This window comes from Podarcis pityusensis (assembly GCF_964106645.2).
Source record: "Podarcis pityusensis genome assembly, chromosome: 9".
Classification (NCBI taxonomy): domain Eukaryota; kingdom Metazoa; phylum Chordata; class Lepidosauria; order Squamata; family Lacertidae; genus Podarcis; species Podarcis pityusensis.
In genome coordinates, this window is record NC_138034.1 from 65,479,601 (window position 1) to 65,497,114 (window position 17,514).

The following is a 17,514-nucleotide window of genomic DNA, read 5'->3' on the forward strand; positions in this document are numbered from 1 at the left end:
ATACTGACTGCATCATGGTGGTCACGTATAAGTTTGCTGCAGGGAAACATCAACTACTGAGCCTTAAACAGCTCAGGACTGCAATTATATATTTTAAGCCACCAGGAGAAAATGTTCCTATTCAACCAGGTCTTTGATTAACATTCTACAGTCTTTTTAAAGTGTCTGTGGCCAAGGGGGGGGGGTATTATTTTGTCGTTTTTCTTTTAATTATTTACTTGTGCTTTTATCTTGTATTTTATTCTCTGAACTGCCCTGAGATCTTGTGGTGAAGGGTAATAATAATAATAATAATAATAATAATAATAATAATAATAATGTATGGGGATCATATCTTTAAATTCCTGGGAGTTTACCTTAGTGAGGACCTCACTTGGAAAATCAGCATAACTTAGGTGGTCAGAAAGGCCCAACAGAGACTCCATTTCCTCAGGGTCTTGCGAAAGAATAATGTTAAACAACAACTGATGAACTCCTTTTACCGGTCCACAATATAAAGTGTCCTTTCATATTGTATCACAGTGTGGTATGCTGGCCTGACAGCCATGGACAGAAAGTCTCTACAGAGGGTGGTGAATACAGCACATGATATCATGGGCTGTCCTTTGAGTCCGCTAGATGACATTGCAGGGGATTGTTGCCTTAGGAGAGCGAGAAAAATTCACACCCCGGCCCTCACCTCTTTAATCTTCTACCCTCGGGCAGGAGATATAGAAGTATAAACAGCCGTACCAACAAGCTAAAAAATAGCTTCTATCCATGGGCTGTTAGGCTGCTGAATGAAAAATAACATAGCGAAATTGACTTGTGAGATGGTGTGTTGCTCGATAAGAGATTAAGTGTTTGGAGGGGGGAGGGAGGCTCGTTTAATTTCATTGTACACAGGTTGTACAATGACAATAAAGGTATTATTATTATAATGAAAAAAACTGTCTTGTTAGATTAGTGAAAAGTTCCATTCTGTCTACAAAATGGCTAGCTATGCCTCTGGAAGCTCCCAAGATGGGCATGGAGATGATAGCTCTCAGCTGCAATTTGTCCCCAACACCTAGTATCCAGTGATTCACATAGGAAGGTGCCTTATCCTAAGTTACATCACTAGTATCCATCTAGCTCAGTATTTGCACTGACAGTAACTCTTTGGGGGTTTGGAAAGGGATTTTCCCTGAAGGGTTAAAAAACCACACACAGTGATTCACTTAGATATCATAGCTTCTAGGCACTGATTTTTTTAAAAAACCATTTCTTTAATTTATCTAAGTTTTTTATCTAATCTTCTCTTAAATCCATATAGGCTGCTGAAAATTACAACGTTGTAGTGATAAATTCCATGAGTAAATGATGTGTTGCATGAAGAAGTATTTTGTCTGTCTTGGATTAACCGCTAATTAATTTCATGGGGTGCTTCTGGGTGGGGTTTCCTATTGCAATTGGGCCATTCATATATTGCAGATGGGTGGTTGGCAACAGTTGTTGTTTTTTATTTTAATATCAATTCCCTGCCAGATTAAATGCGCAAAATCCAGATTAAATGGTCAAAAAATACAGACCGGTACTTTGAGGCTGGCAACACAGCGTAGGTGCTATGAACAAGGCATGCATGAGCAGCATGTATCCCATAATCATAGGAGCCAATGCCAGGGGGCTGTGGGTACTTGGGCACCCACAATAATGTAATTTTGAGAGCCAGGCACCCAGAAAGTCAAGGAGGCTGGAGAGAGGCCTGCAAGACAGAGCTGTTCCACTTGGCCTTTGGTTTGGACCCTTATGTTGCCCTCCCCTTATGGTCTTGATCTATCGGCTACTTTTAAAATGAGGCTGCATTTTAAATTGCATTTTAACCTGTATTTTAAATTGCCCCCCCCCCATTATGTTTTTACTGTGATTTTATTGGTGTTAGCTGCCCTGAGCCTGGCTCTGCCCAGGGAGGGCAGAGTATAAATAAAATCTATCTATCTATCTGTCTGTCTGTCTGTCTGTCTAATCTATCTATCTATCTATCTTATTTATCTATTGATCTATCGATCTATCCAGCCAGCCAGCCAGCCTCTGTCACGCTGCCTCTGAAAAAGAAGCAATTAAGTTCCACCCTCTGCAGCCAACCAGCGAGCGAGGTACCCTTCTCCAGAGTGGGGGCTCAGATGTGGAAGCAGAGTCTCTCTACCTCAGAGTCCAAGGCCCCTCCCTGTGGAAATGGGTGTCTTGCTGGCAGTGGAGGGTGGAGCTGAACTGTCTCTCTCTCTGCCACAGCCCCCCTCCAAAAGCCTGACACAGCGTTGTGTGTCGTGTGAGACACTGCACATCCGCACTACAGTGGTGGGCACCCACAACCCTAAGGGCAGGATGGCACCCCTGCCCATAATAAACACCAACTGGAAGCAGCCCTAAAATTATAGCACTGTGAGTAAGGGATAAATCTCTCTCTCCCTCTTTCTCATCTGTTAATGCTATTTATATTTTATAAACCTCTTATCTGCTTCAGTCATATATTGTAATGACCACACACACATGAAAAAGCATGATGCAGTCCAGAGGTGGGGACTCCAAAATCTATTCCAGATGTTGGATGTCAATACTCATCAGCCCCAACAAGCATGGCCAGTGGTCAAAGGTGATGGAAACTGGAGTCCAACAGCTTCTGAAAGGCCATAGGTTCCTCATCCCTAATGCTTGCATATACTTTGGTGAGACGTTAACACTACATTTTGGAACATAGGAAGCAGCCCGATGCTGTGTCAGACCATTTTGTCCATCTAGCTCAGTGGTGGCCAAACTTGGCCCTCCAGCTGTTTTGGGACTACAATTCCCATCATCCCTGACCACTGGTCCTGTTAGCTAGGGATGATGGGAGCTGTAGTCCCCAAACAGCTGGAGGGCCAAGTTTGGCCATCACTGAGAGTTCATTACAGTCTATACCAGTGTTTCCCAAACGTGGGTCTCCAGCTGTTTTTGGACTACAATTCCTATCACCCCTGACCACTGGCCCTGCTAGTTAGGGATGATGGGAATAGTAGCCCAACAACAGCTGAGGGAGGCACAAGTTTGGGAAACACTGGCCTACACTGACTGGCAGCAGGTCTCCAGTGCTGCAGACATTCCCAGTCCTACCTGGCCATGCTGTGGGTCCTCCGTGGGACATATCAGGAGGAACTTTCTGCATGCAATACAGATGCTCTACCACTGAGCTACGGCCCTTCTCAAGCAACTCATAGAATTGCAGAGTCGGAAGGGACCACAAAGGTCATCTCTTCCAACCCCTTGGAATGAAGGAACCTTTTGCCCAACATGGGGCTCAAACCCACAACCCTGAGATTAAAACTCTCGCGCTCTACCAACTGAGCCATGTTAGTATATGGTAGAAAGGTCACAGGCGTTTTCTAAGGAACTGTAACATGAAGAGCTACTGTTTGTCTCTGTTTACAGCCTGTTCACAATTTCTATTTTCGCCAACAGTGAAATTTGATCTTGTTCACATGGTCTGAAAACCGGTCACTTCAATAAGAAATCGGTCATCTCCCCGACAGATATTGGAAATGACAGATAGTTGTGGTGTGATTACTTAAGTACTTTAGCTGTTAATGGAATTTTATTGTATTTTAATTTAGGTAAGAGAGCCCTTACTGTATTTTTCTATCTTAGAAATGAATAGTGTAGTGACCACCCAGAAGCAAAGAGCTGGATTCCAGGAGGGAAGTGCTGTTTAGTTATACATATGTTCTTGTTTATATAAATTGAGCTTTTGAAATAAAAATATATTTAAAAAAAAAAGGGGGGGGGAACCTGTGGATGTCAGCAATGCAAAAAATGTCCGAGTGGAGAAATGCAGTTGATGTAATTAAATCACTGCAATGAGAGCTGTCAGATTTCCGTGAGGTAGAAAGGATTGTTTAAAACGGCAAATCTCTCAGCAGCATTCAAACCCTGTTCCAATTGGCTTCCTGATATCTCCTCCTGAGCCTCTCCAATGACAGGAGCACTTTCACTTCATCAGGTGGTCAACTGGGTGAAGATGGATGCAGCAATTTTAGAGCAATAGGGGGCTGGCCTGGGAGTGCCCTGAGGACAAATGTTCCTTTCGCTCTCCTGGTTGAAGTCCAAAAAGCTGGCTCTATGGCTTTGCATTATGGCTCAGCTGAGGGGAATCTACGCCATCAAATGTGCTTTCTGAACCCCTGGTCCCTGTGACATTGCAAAAGCAAAGTTCTCCTTATGTTCTTACATTGCGACTGCTTGTTAGAACACTGGTCTTTACCCTTCACCTCAGTTCAGGACGCAGCAGAAAACTCCAGTCCCACTTACGAACCAAACACTTGCCCTTGAACAATGCCAGGGTTTTAAAAAAGGAGACAATGGCAGCAGAGTGAAAAGATTTCCCAACAAAATCCCAAAGGCTTTAGAGATATTATACAACCATGTATGTGTGAAAATAAACCACAGAAGAGATTCCAGTTTACTGTCAGAATTCCAAACGCTGCATGTGTGGCAGTTATGCTGGGGATATTACGGCAAATTAAGAGTATTGACTCTCGACTGGCATCGATGGGAGCCCTGGTGTCTCTGCCTGCTGACACCAGAAAAGCTAAGGCCCATCAGAAGCAACTACCAGGAGACCTCTCACACCTGGAGCAGACCCTTCTAGAACAACAAACAGGAACAAAAAATATTTGGTTGTATCCAACTGTCCTACTCAGAGTAGACTGTTAAAATTATGGGAGTAAGTTAGTCGTGTCCATGAATCTCTGGGGGTCTACGCTGAGTAGGACTAGCACTGGGTGCAACCTAGGCCCCAGCGTGGCCTACGAAGCTGTTCCCCACAAGCTGCACAAAACTGCCCAATTCATAACATCATACATGGGGGCAGGTGAGAGACTGGTTATAGATTCAGGTACAGTGGTACCTCGGGTTACAGACGCTTCAGGTTACAGACACTTCAGGTTACAGACTCCGCTAACGCAGAAATAGTACCTTGGGTTAAGAACTTTGCTTCAGGATGAGAACAGAAATTGCACAGTGCAGCGGCAGTGGGAGGCCCCATTAGCTAAAGTGGTACCTCAAGTTAAGAACAGTTTCAGGTTAAGAACGGACCTCCAGAATGAATTAAGTTCTTAACCCAAGGTACCACTGTACAAAGGAAAAATGAGGAGGATAAAGGGAGTTTCATGTGGTACCTTTGCAAGTGGAGATCATTGACAGGGAGCCCCACTGCTGCTAGAAGCCCATCTTCAAAGGGGCCACCGTTCCACAATTACAGGGAGCCATTTTGGATCAATTTGCAGGACTTAGGTTGGCTACAGCCCACTTCCTGCAAATGCAACATTTCCCCTCTTCAGACTCCCAGTGGATTCTAAAGGAGCTCCCTGTAACCATCAATTAGATGGCTGTTGGCTATTGCAAGCCCAGCTGAAGGCACACTCCCAGCGCCAATCAGCTAATTGGTGCCGATAGCCTTTAAAGGAAGTTGGTGTAACGGGAAGCTAACTTTGAGAGCCATCAATCATTATTATATCATGTGAGGACAGGTGGGCAGTCCTGCCCACTTCTCAAAGGTAGGGTGGGGAAATTAAGGGTCTGGCCCACCAGCAGGATCAAGTCCCCTCCCCTTCCCGTCTTCTTAGGTGACATTGGAAATGTGAGTGGCAATAAATGTGTACGGCAGTCAAGATGCACCCCTTCCTCACTGAGAGACGGTTGTGGCCCTCCATGGTGGAATTCCCTTTGTACTGATCTGTGTATGGCTTCTAGAGTGGTACCTTGGTTCTCAAACTTAATCCGTTCCAGAAGTCTGTTCCAAAATGAAGGCGGGCTTTCCCATAGAAAGTAATGCAAAATGGATTAATCCGTTCCAGACTTTTAAAAACAACCCCTAAAACAGCAATATAACATGAATTTTACTATCTAACGAGACTATTGATCCATAAAATAAAAGCAATAAACAATGTACTACAGTCAGTCAGTCAGTCAGTCAGTCACTCAATCAATCAGTAGTTGAACTGGGTTCTATACCGTCACACACACACACACACACAAAAAGAGCCACAAAAACGCAAAATAAATAGCAAAAACAGACAGACCTCAGAGTAACACTCAAAACGGAAGTGTGGCACTCAAATCAGAAGCGTAACACTCAAAACAGAGTGTGTTCAAGAAAAAAGTTCGCAAACCAGAACACTTACTTCCAGGTTTGCATTGTCTGGGTTCCAAGTTGTTTGAGAACCAAGGCATTTGAGAACCAAGGTACCACTGTATAGTGCTAGGGCAGCCACACCATGAACAAACAGCAACTGCACGGAAACCAAGACAAAACGGGGATTTGCATGCGCTAAACACTTATAGATGAATAATCACCGTAACTTAAAATAAAAACGCATCGGGTTCTTGCTCATTCTGCCATTCAGGTACTAACTATTAATGGACATGCAAGCCCTGCATCTGCCTGCCAGAGTCAACAATACTGAGCTACATGAACGTAGTATAAGGCAGCCTCCTAGGTCCCCTGGTAAACAGGAGCTGATGACCAAGACCTGCTGTTTGTCCATGCCTGTCTGGGACAATAAGAAATGAACAAGGAGTTGTCGCACCCTGGTGGGCCACGAGGCTGGTGCTCTTTGCTGGGTCCTAAGTTGCACTGGCCTGAAGCGGGTGTTAAATGCTGTGCTAATTGCTTTTTTAAAAATCCACTCAGCTTGGCTTTCCTGGGTTGTGGACCAAGCTGATGTGAATCAGAACTAGCCTAGCCTCCCCCCGCCCCTTTATCCTGGAATCACCTCAGGCTGAACATTATGGAACGCCTGAAGATGGCTCCAGAGTAAATAGTTTGGGCTACAGCCATGAGGAGGGCCATAAGTCTGTCTGTTCCAGTTAGGGCAGCTTATATTTATTGGAACAGAAGTGCAAAAATATTTGGAGGTAAAATGAACCCAACGGATGTTTTTGCTAGCAGGAGACTTTTAATGGCAACTGTGCTACTCGTTGGGAAAGATAACAGCTGAGCACGCAAAGTGTGGAAGTTGCTTTCGCATCGTGAAAGGATCATCCAGTTCTTTGTGATTAATTGGATTATAAGTGGTTTTCCACTTCCCACCCAGATCAAGTTGGCCCTTGGAGGAATTTGTTTACTATCGGTTGCAAGGTTGAAGCGAAACACTTCAACAAGAAGCCCTTTTCAAGAATTTAATCTAAAAGATTAAGTCTTCTTTTGTCATATTCCCTAACACTTCCCCTTTTTTAAAAAAACACACACCCAGGTTTTCTGTTGGCAAGCGCAATTTTATTGGTACAAAGAAAGGGAACATTAAGTACGTTACACTCCAGCTTCATTCCACTATGATAAAATATTGCTAATCTAAAACAAGCCCTTGTGGAGAAAATAAGGAAAAATTCCAGATGTTCTAATTTTCCTGAGGGATTGCATTTCTCTCTTTTGATGTGCTAGTAGACATGAAGTGACTCTTCCATCCTGGCATAATGGGCTAACTTTGCCAAGGGGGGAGGGGGGCGGATAGTTTTTAATTAGAGGAGGTTTGTGTCTGACCATGGAAGAAAGGGAATGCACAGCCTAGAATTAGAAAACAACAAAAACAATTAAAAGATGGCTGGCAGAACAGTGCAGGTAAGGAGGGGTGGAGCTTCTGATGCACCTGGGGTGGAATATCATCTCTTCAGGAAACTAACACAATAATCAGTCCCACAGGAAAAAACAAACAAACCCACACATGATTATTTATTCATTCATTTAATAGACCATTCAGCCAAAAGTTCAAGGCAATGAACATTTGGAAGAATACACCATCACCACCTGCTGTATCTAAAATAATAACAAAAAGCTAAAGGCAGCACAATATATCATAAATAGCATAGAAGAGTGACACCAGCTAAAATAGGAGCCCAAGAAAACATAACTCTGCTAAACAATTAAGAAGTTACCCTAAATCAGGCATGGCCAAACTTGGCCCTCCAGCTGTTTTGGGACTACAACCCCATCATCCCTAGCTAACAGGACCAGTGGTTAGGGATGATGGGAATTGTAGTCCCAAAACAGCTGGAGGGCCAACTTTAGCCATGCCTGCCCTAAATGATGCACAAAAAACCTTATGGCCCAAAGAAAACTTCTAAAAGGAAGGTCCTTGAGATACAATGAGGAACCATTATAGAACAAGGACGGTGGCTTCTCCAAAGCACAGGTACAGATACAACAAAAGACACTTCTGACGTCAATGGCCCTGTCTGACTCCAGCTACAAAAGCTGAGGTTGCTGAAGAGGGCAGAGGCCATCTTGGTTGTGAGTCCTGGAAGACATGCTCCCTGCCTTGCTGGCCTTATTTCTCACCTGGCTTGTGAGGGCGGGGCCGGACTGACTCCAGCTGCAAAAACTGAGGCTACTGAACAGACTGTTGAACTGGGGTATTGTTTGGCGAGGGTTGTTGCTCTTATCAATGTTGTTGTGTTTTTTGTATCTTTATTTTTATATCTTTATGAGGAAATGGTTCAACTTGGTTGCGTGCTTTTTGATGTGTTGCATTTATTGTTCATGACTACCTTGGTTATGTTTGTAATTCTGTAAATCTTTTTTGTGTTGCAAGCCACCTTGAGCATGGTGTTAACTATGGAAAGGCAGCTGAAATATACTCGGAGTCGAGTGTGGATTTCATGCTCTTTATTCAGCTCATAGTGGTGAGAAGGAATGGAAGTTCCCCCCCAGAATGTCTGCTTTATATACATTATTTACACAATGGGCCCCACGTGATTGGCTAATTCCAGGATTCATCTGTAGGCCAATCAGGTTGCGGATTCACTTCCACCTGGAGCTGGATTGGGTGGCTCCTGTGGACCAATCAGACTGCTACATTCTGAATCCTATTGTTCTAGGACCAATCAGACTGTTGCCTTTTGGATCCTATTCAACTCAGTACATAACAGCAGCATACCAATAAAGTGGTGATGATGGACATCTCAAGAGGGCTGTCCTCCATGACCTTAATAGGCTCATATGCATTTTCTGGGGGCAAGTTTCATAGCAACTGCAATTTGGTCTGAGTGCTGGAAATATACCAAGCTAAAGTCAGCTGGAATGCTTCTGTTGCCACCAACATTGCCTGAGCGGATTAAGCGAGGCCGACTTGGCAACTCACAGCAATCTCTTTTTGGTGCTTGGTTAAGACCTTCCTCTTTTCCCAGGCATTTGATGGAATGTGATGAGCTACGTGCTAATGATGTTTTACTATTGTTGATGGTGTTTGGTGTTCTGGAGAGTTTCTTATTGTTAATTATTGACGGTAATTCTCTTTCTATCCTGAATGTAAATCACCTAGTGATCATCCCACTTTCGGGAACTAATAACTCAAATCAACAACAACCATGCTAAGCGATGACTGTGTCTTTTATGCAAGCACTGTGTTCTGAAACAACCGTGAGATGGAACAAAACACTTTGAAATGTATGTTGAACATGGCACCTAGGATAGCTACGCATGGAAGGTTTTAAGGTGTTCTGTTGCACCACCAGCATGCATGCATCAGATTCAAATCCTAGCCTTGAGTAGTGACTCGGTATCCCCCTCTCTCCTGCCAGGCATTTATTTGTTTATTTGTTTAATAAAATGTATATACCGCTTGATTGTACAAAACCTCAAAGTGGTTTTTAAAAAAAGAATAAAACAATATTTTTTAAAAATAAAAAACAATTAGCAACAACATATTAAAACACTCAAAACATCAATATTGTGTCCCTGCAAATGTTTCCTCTTTTTTATATTTTGCAGAATTTATTCTGCAATGTTAACAATTTGCAAAACTGTTTTTCCCAGCAGGGCAGGGCAGAGAACTGAAGCCCGCCCCCCTTTGAAGCACGATTTAGCAACTCCTCTAGAAAGTTATGCATCAAGCATGCACTTCAATCTCCCACTGGGCTTGTCCCTATGTTTTGGGGGGTGACTTGCTTACTAGTCATTTGCTACTCTTGAAGGAAATGTGCTTCCCCTCCCATTTGGCACCTGTGAGTGACAGAACCACAGTCCCGGTGTTCAAAACACTTCAAATACATTATATACATTATTGCGGTGATAGCCAAACTTGGCATTCCAACTGTTTTGGGACTACAACTCCCATCATCCCTAGCTAACAGGACCAGTGGTCAGGGATTATGGGAATTGTAGTCCCAAAACAGCTGGAGGGCCAAGTTTGGCCATCACTGCATTGTTGTGTTTTGCTCCTCACACCATCACCCAGATGCTGGACTGAGGCTGAGAGATAAAGGGACTTGGCCAAGGCATTCGTGGCAAAGGTGAGTTTCCTAATTTGTAAGCTCAAGTCTCTTTACACAATGTGAGATGCACAACATGACCAAACAAAACACGGGCAATGAGTAGCTCAGCTGCTATTAGGCTTATTAGTTCCAAAGCCGCAAGGTAATTAAAAACTAGAAAGGAAGGATATAACTAAGGTTTACTGGGGTCTCTTTATCTTGAAGGACAGGTGCTCTCTTACTGAATCATCATCACCGCCGCAGGATTCCAGCACCACAGGTGGAATCCAATTAACGGCTGTGGAATCCAATTACTGGCGAAGGGATCTCCAAAACTGAATTATTGCTGTTTCTAATGTGGTGAGATAAAAAGATGCCAAAAATTGTAATTCTGCTATTGCCTCTGACATCAGTACACAACCCAAGCAAGTGAGATCATGCATACATGCATTAACATGCATACATCTGTAACCAAAAACCTCCTTGGTAGAAGAAAACCAATTGAAGCTGGTAAGGGCGAAGAAGGAAGGTATACAGTAGGCATGCTAAGCATTTCTCAGCTGCTTTTCATATAACAAAACGTCAAAACACTTAACAAAGAACACACGAAAACCATCATGAACAAGAGGTAGTAAAAGAGACACAACTCTAGGGAGTCAGTTGCCATCTCCATATGCCTCATGAGACGTGGTTCTGGGCTTCCTATGCCTTCCTACCCGTTAGTTCTCCAAAGGATATTGCTATGTCCCAATTGCTTTCAAGATGTGCAAATGGTCTCTCCAGAGTTTTGCCTGCTGAGAAGATCTGGGTGTGTGGGGGGGGAGGGGGCTGTCATCATGTGAGTACAAAAGGGAGGGCAGTGGAGGGAAAGAGGCATGAGACCAAGATGGGGGAAAGGACTGTATTCCTTCTTGCCTTGTGAATTCTCTGTGGGATAACCAGCCTCATACAACCAACATACCCAAGTCTCATTAACACATGAAGGGGTTAATGCCATAGAGTAAGCTGTCCTGCCAGGTTTAGCTCACCTTAAGAAGGGCTAGCTAATCAATCCTTTGTTCCCTCCATCTACCTGAGAAGCTCAGCATGTTAGGAGGTCCGAACTGGTTGCTCCAAACTCAGATAGCAAGGCTCTAACATGCCTTTCTTGAGTTCCTACACCAATGAAACTAAGCCAAGTTTTCTTGCCTGTGCACCTTTTTCTGAATGCTGTATGGAAAAGCACATGAATCTGACCTTTGGAGAGTTCGTAGGTAAACCATTTTAAATTTACGAAATGCATGGTCTTTTCCCATCTAAACTCTGAAAGTCTCAGTACAGCAAGAAATCAAAACCATCTGCATTAGCCTCTGAGCGGTTTAATTAGAAAGGTGTACAGGCTTTTGTCATTCATCTACCGCTTCTTGTCTCCTCTGCTCTCCCAGCAAGTCACTATGAACTCTTGCCACAACATGTTGTAGATGGATGTCAACTCTTTAACTTGGAGAAACATCCTATCCTGGCTCTTAGATTGGAGTTTGAAGGAAATCACCCAAATGAAAGTGTCTTTGTCAATCAAACTGACAGTAAAAGGAAGGTTAAATGTTCTTTTTTTCACTTGTTTTGGTTATCAAATGTCCTGTGCTTTAAAAAAATAAAATAACAAGGTTGTGTAATTTGATAGCTGGTCTCATAGCTACGTCAATTTCTTAGTACCTACTTTAAAAGCTCCATCATTTATATGAGATTCTCCTCAGTCGCAGCATCAAAGAGCTTGCAGCTAGCACTTAAACAATCATAAGACATAATCGTCAGATCACTACCCTTTTCAGCTAAATTATCTTGCATTTAACCATTATTTGATGTCTATGATACAATGGTTTTTGTCAGCTCTCTTTTATTAGTCTCTCAATGGTTCAGTAACTTGGCCATGTAATCTTCAGGAGCACTGAAGATAGCATGATAGCGAATAATTTAATCGCAAGCTGGTTTGGAGACTATGCTCAAGGCTCTTAATATTCCATAATTCCATATATGCCCTGCAAAAGTGCAATAACTGGTAAAAAGTGCACCAATTAGCATTCTGCGAACCTCATCTTTTGTTTGAAAAGAAATACTTCTAGATCTTAACCCTGGCATGGCTCCTGGCTCTCACACATTAGTTGTCTATGGTTCAGCTCCGACACACAGTTAATATTGCATCCCTCTTGCCTAGTTAGTCAGGAATCAGGGGTAAAATTTTCATTTATCAGAAATCACACTAAGAAGAGGTTGCTGGATCAGGCCAGTGGACCATCCAGTCCTGCATCATATTCTCACAGTGGCCAACCAGATGCCACAAGGAAACTGGCAAGCAGGACTCGGGTACAAGAGCTTTATCTCCATTTAGCATCCCCACATACCTGCTTGCTTGCGTGTGGGGCTGTGTCAGGGAAATCCTGACAATGCTACTGCCCATATATAGTGGATGTTCCACTAGACATCCACACTCCAATGGACACAGAATGATCCAATTCATACAGGATGGTGTCTTAATATTTAAGGCACATTTCAGTCCCTCTCATGGACCACCAAGTTGGTTTTGCTCATTTTTATGGTACTTCTCTGTAGACACACAGATGACTATATGTCCATGTGGTCCAGTTGTCTATCGTAACTAACTGCAGTTCTCAGTGTACTGGGCAAAAAGCTGGGAATTCAGCTATCTTCTCATTATGGCTCTTCTACCCCAACAAGGTAAAGGGACCCCTGACCATTAGGTCCAGTTGTGGCCGACGCTGGGGTTGTGGCACTGATCTCGCTTTATTGGCCGAAGGAGCCGGCATACAGCTTCCGGGTCATGTGGCCAGCATGACTAAGCCACTTCTGGTGAACCAGAGCAGCGCACGGAAACGCCGTTTACCTTCCTGCCGGAGCGGTACCTATTTGCACTTTGACGTGCTTTCGAACTGCTAGGTTGGCAGGAGCAGGGACCCCGTTGCAGGGATTCGAACTGCCGACCCCGACAAAGATGGAGTAAAAAGGAGGGAACAGAGAACGTATGGGGCACCCGAGTCTTACAGGTGTCATTAATGCTACAGCTGACCTTGTGCTTCTCCTATAGCAGGCATGTCCAAAGTCCGTTTCGGGAGCCTAATCCGGCCCACCGGTCGGTTTAATTCGGCCCCTGAGGCAGTTTATTTCCTAGGGTAAAATCCTAAAATAAACCCACAACAACTTCAATCCTAAAAGAAACCCAACAACTTTGGTAGGCCCTTTGGTCCATCCCCACAGCCCTTCACTTCATCAAATCTGGCCCTCTTTGAAAAAGGTTTGGACACCACCGTCCTATAGAATAATGTTATTGCAAAGACTAAGACTGGCCTCAATATTTTCACTGTGACTGATGATTAAAGAGGGAAAGTTTCTATTCTCAGAATGCTGCCAGACCTCAAGCGATAAGAACACATCACCTGTAAGCTAAGCCAACAAGTCTTTGCATGCTCAGAACTCGGGAAGCCAGAAAATGTTCCAAATGTGTTTTTCTCTCTGTGTTGGTAACAACAAGCGTAATAGTTAATTTGGCTGCCTCTGGATCTCCAGTATGGGGAAAGATCTTGGCAACCTGGATTATTTGGTGAGGGCTGAATACTAACAGGTCGGGTTGGTGTTTCAAGAGGGCGAAGTGGCAGGACACCGTGTGCCTCTGAAAGGAGCTTGTAAACATAGCTGAGCAGTTCCAGGTGTGCTCCGTTTGAACCAAGCCCTCTGAAAACCTATGGCTCTCCTCCAAGTAAACATGAGAAAATTTATTAAGGAAAACCGTGCAACTGAATTGCTTCCTTCAAAGCTCCCTCCTCTTCTGGCTCACTTCCAATCAGATTTGGGTCTCCCTCTACTTCCTGCTTCAAGTGTAACACATGCCACAATGGCCACACGTACCACGTACAAATCTAACGCAAGTCCACCCCTTTGGATAGGGAGGCTGTTTCCAAATGGGCAATGCACAAAAGAGAAATGTTATTAATTTGAAGGGCTCCTACTCTGCTTCTCCAAATAGCGCAAGGAGACTGACAACAGGTGTTAAAACATGTGGACCTATAGCAAAGTTGTAGAACACATGGCATCAGATTCCGTCCCAAGCACCCTCAATTAAAAAGAGTGCAGGAACCAAAGACCTGGAATCTTGAGAGAGATGTGGCCACTTGTAGAAGACAATACAGTGGTACCTCAGGTTACATATGCTTCAGCTTACATACGCTTCAGGTTACAGACTCCGCAAACCCAGAAATAGTGCTTCAGGTTAAGAACTTTGCTTCAGGATAAGAACAGAAATTGTGCTCCGGCGGCGCAGTGGCAGCAGGAGGCCCCATTAGCTAAAGTGGTGCTTCAGGTTAAGAACAGTTTCAGGTTAAGAACGGACCTCCGGAATGAATTAAGTACTTAACCCGAGGTACCACTGTACTGACCTTGAGACAGATCAATGGCTCAATATGTTTCAGATATTGATCATGCAAACAATCGTGCTTAAAATCACTCCAACTTCAAATTAATTTGTCAGCAGCCATAACATTAAAACAGAAGTATAGCAAAAAAAGAGAGGGGTGGTGGTGGACCAACAACAGATTTGTTTGCTTAGCAGACATTTCCTTAACAAGGTGCACTGATGGTTCCTTCTCTTGGACCTCACCCAGGATTTTGAGGCTATTGCAAAACAGACCAGCTCTTTCTTGACACTGAGCTAGCCTACAACAATGGGTCTCTGGGCAGCATCCATGCATAATGCATGGCCTACACAGCCACGTTTAGCTGAAGTTATAGGTTTTAAGCTGTTTTGAAAAATCCAATCCGATATGGATAAACAACATAAATTCAAAATCATGTACATGTTGTGACCTGCACACAACTCATATATAATGGGCAAGAAATCAATGAATGAATGCTGAAATTTGAATAAGAGTTCTAGAATCTATCACATGCCCAGCTGGAATGGGATCAGTGGCTGCGCTGACTTTTCTGATGCAAAAACTGGCATTTTACACATGTACTGGTGATCTAGTGGCACCTACTCATATAACTCCTCACTGTTTGCTAATTTTAACTGGGCTGATATAGTGTGGGAAGTCAACTTGAAACAAGATCATGTGAGCTGACTTGAGAATATTCTACTGAAAGGTGGAATATGTTAAAATAAAACAAATAAATAAATGCGATTTTTGAGGATTACGGCTTCAGTACAGCATATGAGAGAGGTGATAAAATAGAGTTGAAAACAATATTCGAAGATATAAATGCTGTTAACAACTTCTAATGTTTTTAGAGTAAACCTATCTTTCTGTAGTGATGGACAGATATTATGTTTTACAACTGCATACTAAAGTGTGTATACATTCTTAATTTATTTATCCTCACCCCAAATAATGTTATATATGCTAGGCTGAAAGTGCATTCCTATATGTGCCCAACTGACTTCAATACTCAATAGACTTATTCCCAAGTAAGTGTGCATAGGGCTGTTACTGTTTTGCTAAATGAAATCAAGTAAGCTTCATGGCTAAGCAGATATTTGTAGCTCAAATCCAACAATGGGAAAAGTTTCTGCAACAGATGGACATTTACACAGGTATACCAGAGATCTTAGTCTTACTAAGCAACCTTTGGACAGTTATGCTATAAGGCACAATAGAAATAAAAGGTATCTGAGTTGATTTGATCTAGACATGTCCCCCTTAAAACAATCTCAGATTTTATATTTTATGTGTCAGGACATATTTCCATACAATATCAAACTTTTAGAGTGCCCCAAAACCTAAATTTTATATTGTATGGCACATGGCTGTGGGAAAAACCACCTATACTGAGTATAAAAAGGTAAAGGGACCCCTGACCATTAGGTCCAGTCGTGACCGACTCTGGGGTTGCGGCGCTCATCTCGCTCTATGGGCCGAGGGAGCCGGCGTTTGTCCACAGACAGCTTCCGGGTCATGTGGCCAGCATGACTAAGTCGCTTCTGGTGAACCAGAGTAGCGCACGGAAATGCCGTTTACTTTCCTGCTGGAGTGGTTCCTATTGATCTACTTGCACTTTGACGTGCTTTCGAACTGCTAGGTTGGCAGGAGCTGGGACCAAACAACGGGAGCTCACCCTGTCACAGGGATTTGAACCGCCGACCTTCTGATTGGCAAGTCCTAGGCTCTGTGGTTTAACCCACAGTGCCACCTGTGTCCCCTACATACTGAGTACAAATGTGTCCAAATATATAAAATCTGCCTTTTTATTCTTAAGAGGTCTTTTCCCAGTCATACATCCCTGTCCACATCACAGGACCCTCTCCTCAACCCACAAAGCTCAGCTCTCTTTCAGTCGTTCTCCAAGCCTGAAGCTATGACCACACCTCTAAAATTCTACGATTCAAGAGGAAACATTTCCAAATTATGCAACTATCAAGACTTTTGAATGACATTGTTGTCACTCTAAATAGTCACCAATGTAGGGGAGATACAACTGAACAAAACAAAATATAGGAAACGATTACGAGTTTATTAGATATAACATCAAATCATTACCTAAATAGGAAAGATATTTGGGACAGGACATTCCACTTTCTATTTAGGAATTGCCCTTGAAAAACACCCCACAACAAACAAACAGTGTGACCTTAAAATACTTTTTTACAAGCTGATTTTTATACATTTTTTTTATATAGATTCAATAAATAATAATAATATGGTTTCATACCCCACTAGGTTAAATCAGATCTATCCAGTATCTAATAATACTTGCTGGAGTTGTAAATCTTTAAAAGCTGACATTGGACATATATTTTGGACGTGCCCCAAAATAAAATCTTTTTTTTTGGACATCTGTATTAAATGAAACAGGAACTATATATTAAGATATACTTTACCAATAGACCCCATAATAGTACTTTTTGGTTACAAGAGAGTACATGTTGTCAGACAGTAGAGAAATAGCAGTGTATTTTTAATCAATGCTCTACAGACAATTAGTTTTTACTGGAGAAAAATAAATGCTCCCACCAGCTTAAGACGACCAGCTTACAAAAAAAAAAGTGGTCTAATGTTGAGAAACATTATTAGGCTAAGGGAGGGTAGGCAGTTTGCTAACTATTTTGTTGAAACCTTGACATCTTTTATCATTTAGTGGTACAACAAATACAGGAGAAAGCTGAGTCACAAATATTGTTGGGAATATTGTAAATATGTTTTGTGTTTTTATTTCCCTGTTACTTAACCTCTCCTCCTTTCTTCCTGCCTTTTCTCTTCCCATACATTCTGTATTTTATATTTCTTTCTT

General features: G+C 42.8%; 1 protein-coding gene and 1 long non-coding RNA gene across 4 annotated transcripts in view; both read right to left on the bottom strand.

The window, feature by feature from the left end:
- Nucleotides 1–17,514, bottom strand: part of CFAP299 (cilia and flagella associated protein 299) — a 327,043-nt gene that overhangs the window by 113,943 nt on the left and 195,586 nt on the right. The window lies entirely within an intron of this gene.
- LOC308485470 overlaps nucleotides 1–17,514 on the bottom strand; it is a 34,596-nt gene that overhangs the window by 10,870 nt on the left and 6,212 nt on the right. Inside the window, exon 3 of the long non-coding RNA XR_013990543.1 lies at nucleotides 16,764–16,818. This is a non-coding gene — a long non-coding RNA (uncharacterized lncRNA). The remainder of the gene's footprint in view (nucleotides 1–16,763; nucleotides 16,819–17,514) is intronic.